Source organism: Thalassophryne amazonica, chromosome 20, assembly GCF_902500255.1.
Source record: "Thalassophryne amazonica chromosome 20, fThaAma1.1, whole genome shotgun sequence".
In the NCBI taxonomy this organism is placed as follows: Eukaryota; Metazoa; Chordata; class Actinopteri; order Batrachoidiformes; family Batrachoididae; genus Thalassophryne; species Thalassophryne amazonica.
Window position 1 is genome coordinate 19,947,378 of NC_047122.1, and position 17,811 is coordinate 19,965,188.

Sequence of the window (17,811 nt, forward strand, 5' to 3'; positions counted from 1 at the left end):
AAGGAACAAACTAATCAGGTTGATGTGAAGCAGGTGTGTGAAAGGTTCTGGAAAGAGGTGTGGTTAAGTGAACAAAGAAGAGAGAAGAAAGGCAAGAGCGTGCAGGAGGGCAAAACAAAAGTGGTGCAAAGCAAGATAAGTAGGTGACAGAACAACTAACTGAATAACGTGATGTGTTCTAGACAAACAATGCGTGAGCAAAACAAAAAAGGGCAGAACTAAGAAATACTATAACCAATCTAAAGAGGGCAAACAGACAAATGACTAACTAGAAAATAAATGATAAGCAAACAAAACCAGAGGTTATAGAAAAGCACAATAAATAAACAGAACTTAACCTGATAAGAAACAGTACAAGATAAATAACCAAAACCTGAGACTAAAGCATAAAACAATAAATGTGATAAACAGAACAAAACTAAAGTCTAAAACAACTAAAGGGACCAAGAGTGAAAGCAAAACAATAAGCAGTAAAGTAAAACTATAAATGTGGTAAGCAAATGATACACAGAGAAAATCAAACAAAACCAGTTAGAACCGAAGCATGACCATGAAAACTTGACGTGACAAAACACAGAAGGCTCACAGCATGGAAGATGAACAGAGTTGAGAACAATACCAACAGGGCCTAAAGGGCCAAATCATGATACCCAAAAATGTATTGGAAGCTGCAGCTAATAGCTAACCGCTAACTTCCAGTATTGTCTCCGGTACACTTGCAACTATTAACAAGCTGATTTTGAGTTTTAACATCACGATCACGTCTGGTAGCATCAAAGGCGACCACAGACAATTATCGGACCAAAATTTATCTGAAGATACTAGTCTGTTGATGGTTTTCAAAATTATTTGAAAAGCTAATCCGATAATGAAATCATTAGCTTCGATAATTAGCGGTTAGTGGATTAGCAGAACTGTGCCCACCACTGTTTAAAATCAGAATGCCTGTGAGTCAGCGTCACTCTGTTTAAAGGCTGCTTCAGTTTACATTTCCTAAACACTGGAATAAATGTCCAAACATTCCAAACACGATTCTTCCTCAGAGGTGGCAAACGACAAACAGTTGCACATAAGATTTTAAAAATCTCATTACATTCACCTCCTGGACAATGTTGACACGTCAGTGGTTAGGTCATGGTGTGTCAGCTAGCATCCAAAGAAATCCATGAGATGTCAGATTTTTAAACTTCTAGTTTGCTTCTGCAGCCACCACCTGGCAACATTTATTAATTTTCAATAATCTGAATTTGTGTCACATGGCAGCACGGTGGCTTAGTGGTTAGCACTGTCGCTTCACAGCAAGAAGGTCATGGGATTGATTCCCGCCTGTGGCCTGTGTGGAGCTTGCGTGTTCTCCCCGCGTTTGTTCCCTTCCACATCCAAAGACACACAGGTTAGGTGAATTGAAAACTTGAAATTGTGTGTGCGGGTGTGAATGTGTTTGTCTGTTTATATGTGGCCCTGCGACAGACTGGCGTCCTGTCCAGGGTGTAACCCGCCTCACACCCTCTGACTGCTGTGATAGGCTCCAGCCCCAGGTGACGCTTAATTGGAGTAAATGGTTGAAGATGAGCAAGTGTTTGTGAATTTGTGACACTTCAAGAATATGGGCAAGATTTTTTTTATTTATTTGCTGTAATCTAGGTGACTCATTTTTAAATCTTTACACAGTCCTGCTGTGCATCAGCTCCTGACCCAGATCCTACCGCCAGACACTAAAACACCAATTAGTGACAAAAATGGACCAACAGCGTTCGTGGCAGGCTGAGGTGTGAGGAACATCATTCAAAAAAGGGAGAGATGACAACTGAATGAGGCGGCTCATGTTCACTGTCTCAACTAGAAAAGAACTCAGAGTGATACGTCACCATTAAAAAAAAAAAACAAAATTCACTTGTCATCCAGATCTGACCCACAAACAAGAACTGGAAAATACACCACAAAATGCTGAATATACAGAAGCTGCAGCAATTTTACTCGCCAGAGCAAGGGCGCAATTTAGAACTAGAAATTGGGGGGGACAAAGTGCGAGGCCTGCAGGGCCGAAGCCCATAGGCCGGGGGTCACTTTAGGCCCCCAGAAGCCAACAATTTCTAGATAAGCTCAGATTCATTCTGAGCATCCAGAACAGTAATTTTAATGTTTTGAGAAGACCATAAAGTGGACACCATTTGACTTATGCAGTTTGAAACTGTGGATATAAGTAATTAATTCTGAGAATAGCCAGCATTGATTTTATTAACATCCTGATGTAAATAAGGTATCACCACGTGTAGAACTCAAAAAGAATGATAGGTTGAGTTTTCATTAAAAACAAAAAAACAAACAAACAACAACAACAACTGCAATGTGGTAAAATATATTCAAAAATATGAAAGAACAGGCGCTTAATAATTATTAACTACATACATACTGTATTTTTTTCCTCAAGATTTGTTTTTGCATAAGTTTGAAAAAACAACAGATCATAAGTTTAGGATAAATTACTTATGAATTTAATTTTCGAAGTGGCACTAATGACAACACTCATACTGAACATAATTTCGCTTGCATAGACTGATTTTGGAGATCAAGCAATAATTGCAGATGGGCTTTCTGAGGTCCCAGATAGCTTTTCTGATTTCCTTTTCTAACTTTCAGAATTTAGTAAATTAGCATATGGTCCATAGATACTTATGTGTAGACACTAGTCCCTAGAGGCAACTATTTTTGGTTTCAAATCTGGGCAAATGCAGTCCCAGAAAATTCCGAATGTGACAAACAAGAAACAGGTGTTATAAACAAGTCAGTGCTGCTAAAAATACAAACTTGCAGAAACAGAGATACTATTCTGACATGGTTTGCACATAAGACTGGAATAGCATGTTTCAAGTGCACACATATATGTCAGAAGGTGGGGGGACATACCATATTCTGTCCCCCCTGATTGAAAAGGTGGGGGGGGACATGTCTCCCCTATCCCCCACCAAATTGCGCCCATGCGCCAGAGTGATATGAACCAAAAGCACAAATACCTGATACAAGAAAAAAAAAAAATGGTTTGAACAATCTTGTGCTTTATTTTAAATCTATGCAAACATCACATTCTGACAGAGAAATCTCAAAAAGCCAAAAGGCCACTGATTCAATACTTTGGACACCACTGGTTTAAGGAAAGGACAGGAGTGTGCCCTGATTTGAACCCTATTGTGACCTTAAAACTGCAATTCTTACCAAACCACAAGGGAGGCGTACTGCTACACTGTGAGAGTTAACTGGACCAACACCCTGAAAGAAGTGATATGAATCACCATTTCTGGTGAGAATTTTCAGAATAAAATCTCAGCTAAAACAGGATACAGAGATTTGTGAGCTGGGCCTTTAGTCTTGAGGTATCATCCAAGGACACGCCGGCTGTGGCAGAAAGTAGATGGTTACTTTTGACCAACGGGGATAGATCTGTTGTCTGTCCGGGTGGTTGCCGTCCACACCCTAGGGTGACTCCATAGTGTGGTGGACGTGGCTTAAACTGACTGTTTGGTTGTCAAATGGTTTAGATTTTGGACAGGTGCAGTGGAAACGCATCTGAGGACACTGAAAGACATTTGTTTTATAGGCTGACGGATTCATTAACAGCTAACGATCAATAATTACAGTCTGAGGAGTAATTGTGCGTTTTTAATCAGTCAAACTGTTTGATCAGTACAGCGAGCACAACTCTGTTTTATGATAAGTCGATGTGATGGATTGACTCGTGCTCCGTCTTTGACGGCATATGCACTGATGGTAGCTGTGAAGCAGACGGTAACAGCAGACATCACACACACATGTTAATCTGCTCTCAAAACATCATCCAAATGACTCAATCTGACCGTGGTGATAATTATTCCCTTTTCATGGCGGCAGTGGTGTCGTTATAGTAACAACTCAGGCTTCAGTTTGCCACAGCATTTGCCCGGCGTCTGCTGAAGGCCTTTGAGGTGGCGGGCACCGTTGCACCGATCGTTCTCCACGCCACGAGTACGCACGATGATTGAACATGATTTTAATTGTGGTGCTCTGCTTTGATGAGACGCTTTTAAACAATTTACAAACTGACAACAACCATCATTTCTCTTCTCTAGAATCAACAAAACAATTACAATAATAATTTTTGCTTGTTTGTTCCAGTGCTGGCGGCAGCAGCACGGTGGCTTAGTGGTTAGCACTGTTGCCCCACAGCAAGAAGGTGGTGGGATCACATCCCACCTGGAGCCCCCCTGTGTGGCGCTTGCATGTCCTCCCCATGTTTGCGTTAGGGTGGGACGACTAATGAAAATCATTAGTCAACTAGTCATGACTAAATTTGACATTGAATGAATTAAGCCAATTTCAAATCTTAATAGTGAAACTCAAATGTGACATTTATTTGAACAAATATGAGCACAAAGTCACAAACAGAAAAAAAACAGCATTAGCATGAAGACATTACCTGCAATCATTTACTAGGCATAGACGACTGGTTTGAGCTGACTAATTCACTTGCCAAGGTTCACACGCTTTCTTTACTGGGTGAAGCAAGTGATGGCAGGTTCAGTAGGTCTATTCTTTAAAGATTAAATGAACTTAATAAATGGCTTTCGACTAGTCGACTAATTAAAAAAAAAAAAGTCAACTAGTTGGATGTTAACTATTCGTAGTCCACTATTACGATTAGTCATCCCATCCCTAGTTTGCGTGGGTTCCCTCTGGGTACTCCGGCTTCCTCCCGTCCTTCATCCACAGGCGTGCAGGTTAGGTGGATTGGAAACTTTAAATTGACCATATGTGTGTGTGCGGGTGTGAATCTGTTTGTCTGTCTATATATGGCCCTGTGACAGACTGCCACCCTGTCCATGTTGTACCCTGCCTCAAACCCTATGACTGCTAGGATAGGTTCCAGCACCCTGTGACCCTCAATTGGAGTAACTGGGTATATAAAATTGATGGATGTTCCAGTGGTCCAAAGCACTTAAGGATAGACCAACATGCTGCTTCTGCTCTGACATTATTTGTAATCAAGGAAATTAGAGCTTGACCAATATAGCAGTCAATATTAGCTTTCCACACACATATCTAGGGATGGGTATCGAGAACCAGTTCCTTTCAGGTATCGTTAAGAAATGATTCGATCCACCGACATCAATAACCTTTTTACTTAACGATTCCCTTATCGGTCCTTCAGAGTGGCCATTGTTTTTGGGGGTGTTTGTCAGGAAAATTATAATTTCTCTACATTGATTACAGACCCTGCAGCGGGTCTGTAATCACCTTTCTGCAGCGCAGCTTTGCTTTGAACCTTGAACCAATCGAAGCAGTGATTCGCAGACTGAAGCAGTGCTTCGATCATTGCTTCATTGATTAATTTTTTTTCTTTCGCTTTTCCCCGCTAAAACCCTAAAGAGCATATGGCTGTGAGTATTATTTACCTTTATGTTAAACCGACCTGCTATGGTCTTCTGAAAACAGTTGACAGATGTATTTTATAACTTAAAAACGGGACCGATGCTAACACGTTAGCATGTCTATGGCATTTTCAATGTTAAAATTAGCATTAAGCAGTTGCAGCTGTCAAGCGTTTGTCGTAAAAGAGTCAAATGTATTACAAATTGTAATATTTTTAAATTATTTTTGTTATATATTAATAATAATAGCAAGCACAACAATAACAGTAATAACTAAACTAATGATTATATACAATTTTAGAGAAAGAGACAAAAAGAACCTGAATAAAAACACAACAGAAAGTATAAAACCAACTAACAATGAACATAAATAAATAAATAAGTGTTTCCTGTGACCACCTAGTGACTCTTACACCTCCATTTCATCCCTGTCTTATTTAAGTTTAATGACAATTTGTTTCGGTCAACCCATATTTTCAGTGTGTTAATTTCTTCAGTGATTTCCTCCAGAACTATCTGTCAAGCTAGAAAACTGCTGCATCCTAGTAAGAGCAGAATATGACTGGAATGATTTTGAATAAGGATAGTTGTGTTTTTTCTCACTAAATGGATGCTGCACTCACTGCAGTTTATTGTCTGGAATAGTCCCAGATTGCATTTCACAGCTTCTAGAATTCAAACATTTTCGTGCGGGTGGTGTTGGGGGGTAATTTTGGGTTTCATCTTTTTTTGTTTTTTCACCACTTTCATCCCTGAATATGTGAAATCGTGAGTCACTTTTGTACAGATTAAAGTTACTAACTGGGACTCCTGTCTTGTTGCAAGAAAGAAACGAGAATCGTCCTCCATTCTGTTCACACAGCTCCAAACGCTGCGCGGCTCTCTGCCGAGTCAAGTTAGAATGATAGAGTCCAGTTGGAATTAATAAATTCAAAGCGAAACACTATTTTTATTTATGTCCAGAGATCAAGGATACAGTGACCAATTTCATATTTATTACTTTAAGACTCAAATGAATACATAGAAAACCTGTAAAGCCTACTTTTAGTACAAAAATTCACAAGAGGTATCGATAAGGGAATCGATAATGGCATTGATAGATAAAATCTTATCAATACCCATCCCTACACATATCTGTATCTGTTATTCTGCTGATATTAAACATTTTACCAAATACACAATGCAAAAAAAAACACTTTAGCTGTTTAAATTACATCATTGTGTAGTTTATCCAGCAGAGGGTGGTTACATGCTTTACAATGCTGTCAAGCTTGGCTGGGACCCCATCACCCCTTGGACATACATACAAGAGACCAGCTGCCAATCATTTTCAACCAGAGTGGGCATTTTACATTAGCACAGTACTACACGTATTTATGAACTTTATAAAAAGGTCAGCTGTTCCTCCTTGGTAAAATTTGTGCAGAAGTGGACAAGCCGCAGGTACACTCTAAAAAAAGAACTTGTCTCAATGAGAAAAAAATGGGAAATGACTGCATTTATATAGCGCTTTGCCATCTGTATCGGACGCGTAAGCGCTTACAATAATGCCTCACATTCACCCATTCACAGAGACATTCACACACACCGATGTCAAGGTGCTGCCATGCAGGGCGCTCACTACACACCAGGATCAACTCTGGGATTAAGGACCCTGCCCAAGGGCGCTTAGTAATTTTCCGGTCAGGCTGGGGTTTGAACTGAGGATCCTCTGGTCTGAAGCTCAACGCTTAACCACTAGACCATCACCTCCCCAAACATTGATGTAACAATTTGCATAGAGTTTTTTTAAAAGTTGAAAGTTGAAATAACTTAAAAAAAAAAAAAAAAATCTATGCAAATTGTTACATCAATTTTTTTTTCGATGAGCAGAAGTTCCTTTTTAGAGTAAGTCCTGAGTTGATTGTTTTTGAGAAATGTAGCCCTGCATACTGATCTGGATTAAGACTTGACTTCATTTGTGACCAATCATCTTATTTCCGACTGAAGATATGCAAAGGTTTTTTAATTAAGATAATGATAAATATGATATAAAATGCAGTGTTGCATAAAGTGATAATTAATTCCTGAATATGCAATGCTGCCATTGTCAAATTTATTTTTTCTCTCACAAGAATAAATATTTCCTCAAAATCGGCTCAAACTTTGAGCCTATATTTGTTAACTGTTTTAACAGAAAAAGAAAACTGGAAACGTAAACTGCATTTGGCAAGAGTTATCAGATCACTTTCCTTGGTTTAAAACAATTTTTAATAATATTTATTTGATAAGTATAGACACAAAGTGAAACCAGCTGAATGATGCATAAAATCAAAAGGTTTTATGAAAATAAATTAAAGCAGCAATAAAAGAAAGAAATAAAGGCATACATTCAAGATGCAATTAAACAAAATAAAAAGAGATAAAGTTCAGTAAAATATATTTCAAACAATGACAGAATCCAGCTTCATCAATTTGAAAACACTGATTAATTGTTTTTTAATTTAATGATGCTTCTTTGAAACCTTCACTGAAAGGCGACACTTTGAATTCACACAAACTGATACGATGCAGCGGCGTGGCCCCAAAGACGCGGAGGTGTACAGTACCAGCACAGCAGTGTTGTCTCAAAGTTCACCATGTGGCAAGGAGCCACCGGCAGCCATTTTTACCCACATTCCCGGTGATGACGTGTACACCTGAGAGTGACCCGCGAGCCTCTGGGAACATCAGTCAATGCTGCTCGTATGTCCAATTCATCTGGATGTCTAATCAGATTAATCACCGCTGACTCATTAAGCAGCGGCACACCACAGACGTTCACCTCCTCCACCACATAATCAGCTGATGTCGCCAGTAACAACATAAACACTCAGAATCACCCTGAGGGCCCGACGCTTTGCCCTTTGATACTCATCAGTCCGACATGCTTTTGTCATCATATCTATTTCTACTTCAATGATCCCGTTTCCCAGAATGCCTTCAGCAGCCCCCAGAGAGTGGGTGGGACCTTGATGGCTTCACTCAAAGGTGGGCGTATGCAGGCAGAGTGAACATGGAGTCACACAAAGCAATGACGGCCTGCAAGATCAAAATAAAAAGGTACAAATGTGCAATGCCACAAAAATGTACTGATTCACAAAGAGTGACATCAGAGGCTTTATGACCTCATACAGTGTGTTTGTAGCATACAGATACCGGTATCAGCCAGATCAGCAGACGGTTTATTCACAAGAACAAACCAGATGATTGTTTTTCACTTTAGTCAGGTGCCATTTTTTGGCTGCATTAATTTAAAACATTTATTCCTCTGTCTCCTCATTTGTTCACCGTCACAGGTAATTAATGCAAAGTGTTCATTTACCTTTACATGGAGCCTGTTTATAATGTTAGTCAGCTACTGGACACGCTGATTGGTCACTATGAGTCCCACCCACACGTGGCAACCTAGTGTTCTGCTTCAGCTGCTTTATGCGCACTTGGACAATGGCGTGCAGAAATAAGGTGCACTCTGGACCACCTTTTAGTCATGAAACCGAATAAGGAACCAGAAATAAGTAACCAACGTATACTTGAATAAGTAACAAAGAATAATAGCCAACTTCACAGACTTGTTTAAATAACAGAATAAGGAATAAGTAACAGACATAAACTCAAATAAGGAATTGAATAACAGACACATATTTGACTAAGTAAATAAATAAGGAATAAGTAACCAAATAAGAGACAAGAAACACATACCCCAAATAAGTAAAATGTACCTGATTAAGGAATAAGTGAACGACTCAGGAGCAAGGAACAGACGTATACTCAAATAAGTAACCGAATAAGGAGTAAGTAACTAACTTCAGAGGTCAGATGTAAAAAAAAAAAAAAGTGAATAAATAAGTACTGAGTAACTGAATAAGGAGTAAGTAACTAGTAACAGACAAACTCAAATAAGGAACAAGGAACAGATGCATACACCAATAAGTAACCAAATAAGGAATAAGTAACTAGTAAATAAGAGAAAAGAAACAAATACTCAAATAAGTAACTGCTTAAGGAATAAGTAACTAATTTCACAGGAGTAAGATGGCCAAAATTCTGAACAAGTAACCGAATGAGGAATAAGTAAGAATGAATAAGTAACAGCTGTATACTGAAATATATAGCTGAATAAGGATCTGGTAGCCAAATGAGAAAAACGAATAAAGCAACCAACTTGACAGACTCGAATAAATAATGAGGAATAACCCACAGATACATAATGGAATAAGAAACTGAATAAGGAAGAACCAACCAACTTCATAGTGGTCAAATGGCAAAAAAAAAAAAAAAATCCAAATATGCAACCAAAAAAGGAACAAGGAATAAGCAACAGGCATATACTTGCATAAGTAATCCAAATAAGGAATAAACAACCAACTTCACAGGTACGGACACACATTGAAATGTGGCAAATTAATCAATGACAGTCCCTGATTTCTTTGAATGTGTGCACATGTAAACTGTCAGACACGTCCTAACTTCTCTGGCAGAGTCAATGTGTTCTGGCTGTGCCTTCTAGAGAGGCAGCATCACTTTTCCACACCCACTTCGGTTACCAGCTACATGTATTTTGGTGAATATCCAACATCTTTCTAACTGTACCTAAGTAGTTTTACTAAAAATGTGTCCAAGCTGCAGGTGGAAATGGTTTATTGATACTGCTTTATAAAATTTGTTCAACTTCTGTAAATTACACAGGTGATGTTTCTTGAAACTGCAAGCTGCCTTCTGCGTTGAAGACAGTGGTTAGTAAGATTTTGAAAGTCAACATCACTTTTCATGTCAAGCAAAGATCTGCGCACAGCCAACAACAGCAGAGTCCAGCTGGATGGGCAGGAGTCAAAGACTGTGGAAGGGCAGGAGTCAAAGACTGTGGAAATCAGAACTATTTTACTATAACGGCATTGCATTGTGATGCACGACTGTCCAGTGGCTGAAAAGATGGTCTGAAGGCTTAGTACACATCAGCTTATTTATATTCTGTTTACTCAGAAGTAAAAGGTCACCTTCCATTACAAACTCCAGCTCTTTCTCTACCAGTCAAGTGGATTTATGTTTTATTGTTTTCTTTTCCTGCACAGCCTTGCTCTTAAATCCTCAAAACAGGAAAAAACTGACGACAATATTGTGTGTGTGTGTTCACTGCAGAGTACTTACACACACTTTTCTTCATTTGGCCATTTATCAATCAAAGCACATTTCCATAATTATTTCAGAATTGCTTCATATGTGACCTTACAAGCTGCCCCCCCCTCCATCAGATCTGGATCCATGCATCAGTAGGGTGGGTTCCATGTGTTGGTGGAGGTCTGTACTTTAATGGGTGCTGTTCTAGATATGTGACCCCCAGCTGGATGTTAAAGTGATGTAAGCCAGAGGCAGGAGCACTTGATCAGATGCAGCTTCACTTTAGTCACCTTTTGAGGCAGGTGTAGGTGTGCAGGCCTGCAACTATCAGCAAGGTGATATCATCCACAAACACGCACCTACACAAACACCCACACATGCCCTAAGCACATGCATGCAGGCACTCGCGCACACTCCAAGTTAATACAGAACAAACCATGATTCAATCAGCAAATTTGGCAGGTCACTCTTTCGTGTATCCATTTTCTTTCATTTGGCTCATGACCTGTCAAGCTTTGTTACTTTTGCTTCTTTTCCTTCCCTGCAAAAAGAACACCTTTCCCCCTTTTTTTTTTTTTTTTTTTTTTTTTTTTTTTAATCGGGATATTTAAAAACTGTGGCCATGCAGCATCATGATGTGACATTTAATTTGCAGCTCCTCCTGAGCTCCCATCAGGCAGCAGTGCAGATGGGAGTTTGCAGTGCTTCTGCATAAGCATTATGCATTCAGGAAGCCAATATCCTCATAGAGGAGCAAACTCGTGTGCACGCAGCCCAGTCTGTCCTTCACAGCCGAAGACGCGTTTCTGTTGCTTGGTTTTCTGCATTACAGCAGCAGTGAAATTGAACGTTTGTTGTGCATTATTATGCATGTATGCACGCATGTATGTCAGCTGCACGATGAAACTGCAGTCAGTCTGCAGCAACACAATCAGACTCAAAATGAGGCAGCGCATACCTGTTTGTTGTTTTACGCACAGAATCCTGCAGGCAGGCCTCCATTTTCCATCTGAACACAACAAAACAGCCCCTCGGTTAAGACGCACCGGAGACAGCGTGTTATTAATTGATAAACGGGGCTTCACAATAAAAGCGCAAAGCTGCTGGCAGAGTCACACATGCGCAAAATGTGAAAATGTGCCATCACGGGCGCCGTGCGCGAAGATGATCCGTCATAAGAATTAGTCAGAAAACATTCTGTTGAACAAAAACTGAACATTTTGCTCAATGTGTGAAATTCTTGCGCGTCATTTCGCACTTTTTCTTTTAATTACCTGCCGATGTCTCCGCTCGGATCCCGCATTGTTAAAGAAAACGTTTCACCTACATTTTTCATTTTAAGTCCGGATCTGAGGAGGAACGGATTCGCCGCAGTGACGCGTCTCCGGTACAAAAGAAAAAGACAAACGTACAAAAATCACTTAAAGATAAATACAACAAAACAGCGATCCCTCCGTGTCTTCACATTATGTCCGATCAGCGTTTGCGCTAATGATTCTCTCTCTCTCTCTATCTCTCTCGCTCATTGATTGGACGTCACTTTACCCACGTTTGGCGTTCCTAAAGTGCCGGAACGATCAGCCAATCGCAGAGCGGAAAGCATTTCGATCGTCGGCTCTGATTGGCAGAGGCCAACATTAGTTAATTACTTACATCTGCGACCCTTTTAAATTAATGTGACTAATGGCTGATTAAACGTCACCGGTCACCAGTGCGCCTCCTTTTTTTCATTTTACAAAAAAGTTGCTAAATAAAAGACATAAAGCCCAAATAAAAACAGACAAACCAAAGCAACTATGTGTCAGGGAATTATTAGTCCGGCAAACTAATCATCAGTAACTAATCTGCCTTCTTAAATGGAGAGGTGATGGTCTAGTGGTTAAGCGTTGTGTTTGAGACCGGAGGATCCTCGGTTCAAATCCCAGCCTGACCAGAAAACCACTCAGGACCCTTGGGAAAGGTCCTTAATTCCCTAGTTACTCCGGATGTGTAGTGAGCACCTTGCATTGCAGCAACCTGACATCAGGGTGAATGTGAGGCATCATTGTAAAGCGCTTCGAGCGTCTGGATGCAGATGGAAAAGCACTATATAAATGCAGTCCATTTACCATTTTAATGAAAACTTGTAATTGCAATTTATTGGTCCTTCACATTTATAAATGGTCCTCCATTAATAAAATGTGCCTCGACAATTTATAAAATGTTGCAAATTACTAAACATACTTGGATGTTTTGTATAATTGCTGATTTGTGATTTGGAATTACTACTGTTGTTCCATGACATCTCAGATATTAATTATGTACAACACTTACTGACAGGTGCGCTCAAATGCAAAGTGATGACGCCACATTTTCAATCAGTGTGCATTTGCATATATTTAGTGATGCTGAATGAATGGACTGCATTTTAATGAATAGTACTTTTCATCATATCATACGCTTAAAGAGCTTTACATTGATGCCTCACATTCACCCATTCACATAGACACATTCAAACACCAATGTAAAGATGCTGCCATGCAAGGCACTCACTACCACCAGGAGCAACTTGGCGATTAAGGACCTTGCCCAAGGGTCTGTAGTGATTGTCCAGCCAGACTGGGGTTTGAACCAAGGATCCTCTGGTCTGAAGCACTGATTAATCACTAGACCATCACCTCCCCCAATAACTTGAATAACTTGTATTGTCTTAGTGATGCTCCCTACACTCAAAAAATGGCTCTTTGGATGAACTCAATTCAATTATGTGCAGGATTTCATCTAATAAATATATGTAGCCTCAAGTCAATAAAACACATCTGTGCAAGATAATGTAATTTAACTGAGTCGAGATTACATATATTTATTAGATGGAATCCAATTCAATGAGCCAGATTTTGAGTGTATCACACAAACAAATGGCTCTTTGGATAAACTCAATTCAAGTATGTGTAGGATTTCATCTAATAAATATAGTAGCCTACAGTCAAATAAAACACATCTGTGCAAGATAATGTAATTTAATTGAGTTGAGATTACATATATTTATTAGATGGAATCCAATTCAATGAGCCAGATTTTGAGTGTATCACACAAACAAATGACTCTTTGGATGAACTCAATTCAAGTATGTGCAGGATTTCATCTAATAAATATATGTAGCCCCAACTCATATAAAAAACATCTGTGCAAGAGCATGTAATTTAATTGACTTGAGGTTACATATATTTATTAGATGGAATCCAATCCAGTGAGACAGTTTTTGAGTGTATCACACAAACAAATGGCTCTTTGGATGAACTCAATTCAAGTATGTGCAGGATTTCATCTAACAAATATATGTAGCCTCCAGTCAAATAAACACATCTGTGCAAGATAATGTAATTTAATTGAGTTGAGATTACATATATTTATTAGATGGAATCCAATCCAATGAGTCAATTTTTGAGTGTATCACACAAACAAATGGCTCTTTGGATGAACTCAATTCAAGTATGTGCAGGATTTCATCTAATAATATATGTAGCCTCTAGTCAAATAAAACACATCTGTGCAAGATAATGTAATTTAATTGAGTTGAGATTACATATATTATTAGATGGAATCCAATTCAATGAGCCAGATTTTGAGTGTATCACACAAACAAATGACTCTTTGGATGAACTCAATTCAAGTATGTGCAGGGTTTCATCTAATAAATATATGTAGCCCCAACTCATATAAAAAACATCTGTGCAAGAGCATGTAATTTAATTGACTTGAGGTTACATATATTTATTAGATGGAATCCAATCCAGTGAGACAGTTTTTGAGTGTATCACACAAACAAATGGCTCTTTGGATGAACTCAATTCAAGTATGTGCAGGATTTCATCTAACAAATATATGTAGCCTCCAGTCAAATAAAACACATCTGTGCAAGATAATGTAATTTAATTGAGTTGAGATTACATATATTTATTAGATGGAATCCAATCCAATGAGTCAATTTGATTTTTGAGTGTATCACACAAACAAATGGCTCTTTGGATGAACTCAATTCAAGTATGTGCAGGATTTCATCTAATAAATATATGTAGCCTCTAGTCAAATAAAACACATCTGTGCAAGATAATGTAATTTAATTGAGTTGAGATTACATATATTTATTAGATGGAATCCAATTCAATGAGCCAGATTTTGAGTGTATCACACAAAAATGGCTCTTTGGATGAACTCAATTCAAGTATGTGCAGGGTTTCATCTAATAAATATAGTAGCCCCAACTCATATAAAACACATCTGTGCAAGAGCATGTAATTTAATTGACTTGAGGTTACATATTTATTAGATGGAATCCAATCCAGTGAGACAGTTTTTGAGTGTATCACACAAACAAATGGCTCTTTGGATGAACTCAATTCAAGTATGTGCAGGATTTCATCTAACAAATATATGTAGCCTCCAGTCAATAAAACACATCTGTGCAAGATAATGTAATTTAATTGAGTTGAGATTACATATATTTATTAGATGGAATCCAATCCAATGAGTCAATTTTTGAGTGTATCACAAACAAATGGCTCTTGGATGAACTCAATTCAAGTATGTGCAGGATTTCATCTAATAAATATATGTAGCCTCTAGTCAAATAAAACACATCTGTGCAAGATAATGTAATTTAATTGAGTCGAGATTACATATATTTATTAGATGGAATCCAATTCAATGAGCCAGATTTTGAGTGTATCACACAAACAAATGGCTCTTTGGATGAACTCAATTCAAGTATGTGCAGGATTTCATCTAATAAATATATGTAGCCCCAACTCATATAAAACACATTTGTGCAAGAGCATGTAATTTAATTGAGTTGAGATTACTATATTTATTAGATGGAATCCAATTCAATGAGCCAGATTTTGAGTGTATCACACAAACAAATGCTCTTTGGATGAACTCAATTCAAGTATGTGCAGGATTTCATCTAATAAATATATGTAGCCCCAACTCATATAAACACATCTGTGCAAGATAATGTAATTTAATTGAGTTGAGATTACATATATTATTAGATGGAATCCAATTCATGAGACAGATTTTGAGTGTATCACACAAACAAATGGCTCTTTGGATGAACTCAATTCAATTATGTGCAGGTTTCATCTAATAAATATATGTAGTCCCAACTAAATTAAATGAAATTATCTTGCATGGATGTGCTTTATTTGAGTTGCGGCTACATATATTTATTAGATGGAAATCCTGCACATAATTGAACTGAGTTCATCCAATGCATCAGTTTTTTGAGTGAGATACAAATTAATGGAGGTGAGGAATTTTTTTTGAGTATTTTTCACAATGAAAGTACATAATAATGTGACAAAATTAGCAGTGGAAGGTTATTCACTTAATTTAATTGCATTCATTTTTATGATTAATTCATGCCAAAAGCAGTTTATAATAACTACTGCATAATAATACAATAAAGACCTATCATGGTAATAAGACTCATTCTGCGGAGGTGAAGCCGGCTGATCTACACAGTGTGAATAAAGAGGAGTGAGAGCTGAGTGTGGCTGGGGTCGTCCTCCTCGTCTTCTCCGGTCAGAGCCGCTCAATAGCTGCTTGATGAAGGGATGAAAGAGGCAGGATGAAGGATGCTGGAGAGCCAGGTGATATGCCTGTATATCTATCGTGTAAATTATGAATTTTTGCCAGGAAATTAGCAGAAGCTTGTTCTGTGTTCTTGGATGGGCTCCATCCTGCTCAGGCCTTTTGGCTCCATCATTCAGTGCTGCAGCAACAAGAGAAAATACTGTAATATGCAAAAATCTCCAAAGCTCACCGCCTCGAGCTCTGGCCTATATTCCTCAGCAGTGAATAGGTTAAAGTGATGCATAAGCAGCGTGATCTAAAAACCACATTAAGGAACATTGATTTAGTGGACATTAAGCTTTCAAAAGGCATTTCACTTTTTCCTCCTAATGAGGAGAAACAAAGCTTCTCGAACACTCAACATTGGAAAATGCATGTGCAAAAAATGCATAGTTTGTTAATATTTAATGCACGAGTGTACATGGTGCGCTCACACAGCAGGCACGTCAGTTTGGTAATGTGTACGATGGCATGTCAGCACAAAATAGCAGTCAAATCAATGACCTTGCAGGTCAGCATGCAGTAAACAAAAGAGAGTGTTTCACACGGTGGCTGTCAGAGTTTCAGCTCAGCACTGCAGTTTTAAAGCCACATGCGAGCTCCAGTTTGAAGGATTCCAGTCAGTATGTGGGTCATGAGTTTCCACAGGAACCTGGTGTTAACACAAAACATCATCCTTTACTGACCCTGGGGTCTGATTATATGTTAGACAGTGTTTTGGTGTGTGTGTGTGTGTTTGTGGCAATATATCAATTTATCAAGTACATTTTAAGGTTGCCACTATCAATTATTTCCATTATTGCTTAATCATATATTCCTGCATAAGCAGGGATTTCAAGCTGGCCACCCTGCCCACAAACCAGAAGTTGCTGGCCCGAGTCTTAAACATAGCACATGAGAAAAAGTGTGCACGTATACAGGACATTACGACAGACTGTCTGTTTCCCTGTCAAATCCTCAGGTGCATTTCCAGACTTTATGGTGAAGCTGGACCTCACTCACATGCACTTATTGTGATATTTCCGTTGTTCCCTGTCGTCACGTTCTATTTCTGTCTGACAGAAAAAAAAAAAAAAACCTTAATCTGATATCTGTGTGCCGACTTTAGCTCCATCAGTGGTGGGCACAGCTAACTGAAAAGTTATCTTTATAAAGCTAAACCAATAACCACCCAATGTCAGGGCTCATGGTGGGCTGAAACTGGAAGCAGTAGAGAGACCAATGCAGACTCACAGTGTGTGGTTGGTTTAGATGAATAAAAGGCTTTATCTTGAAACCAGGCATTGGGTTTGGTACACAGGTAGTCAGACATGGTACAGGCTGGGACGTGGTGGTCATAAACCAGGCAGGGTTCGTTCACATGGCGTTGAGGTATAAAGCAGGCAAAAATACAGGCAGAGCTCAGGATACGACAAGGTGGAGGTCGGAGCACAAAAGCAATGTCAAACACACAAGCGCAACTGGACAAGAATGAGGCAAGAAGAACGTGAGAAAGTGAATGAAGTCAACAATCAGGCAGTGAGCAGTGGAACTGTGAGGGTTTTAAAGAGGAACAAACTAATCAGGTTGATGTGAAGCAGGTGTGTGAAGGTTCTGGAAAGAGGGTGTGGTTAAGTGAACAAAGAAGAGAGAAAAAGGCAAGAGCGTGCAGGAGGGC

General features: G+C 38.9%; 1 protein-coding gene across 3 annotated transcripts in view; it reads right to left on the bottom strand.

The window, feature by feature from the left end:
- The window catches only part of shisa7b (shisa family member 7), a 92,010-nt gene that overhangs the window by 62,272 nt on the left and 11,927 nt on the right, over positions 1 to 17,811 (bottom strand). Inside the window, exons 1-2 of one of the 3 annotated variants that reach the window (XM_034160789.1) lie at positions 11,813 to 11,981; positions 11,497 to 11,547 (exon numbers count right to left, since the gene is read on the bottom strand). The exons of the other annotated variants lie outside the window; for them this stretch is intronic. The gene's annotated coding sequence lies outside the window, so the exon portion shown is untranslated. Of the gene's footprint in view, positions 1 to 11,496; positions 11,548 to 11,812; positions 11,982 to 17,811 lie in introns of those variants that run through there. 3 annotated transcript variants of the gene reach the window in all.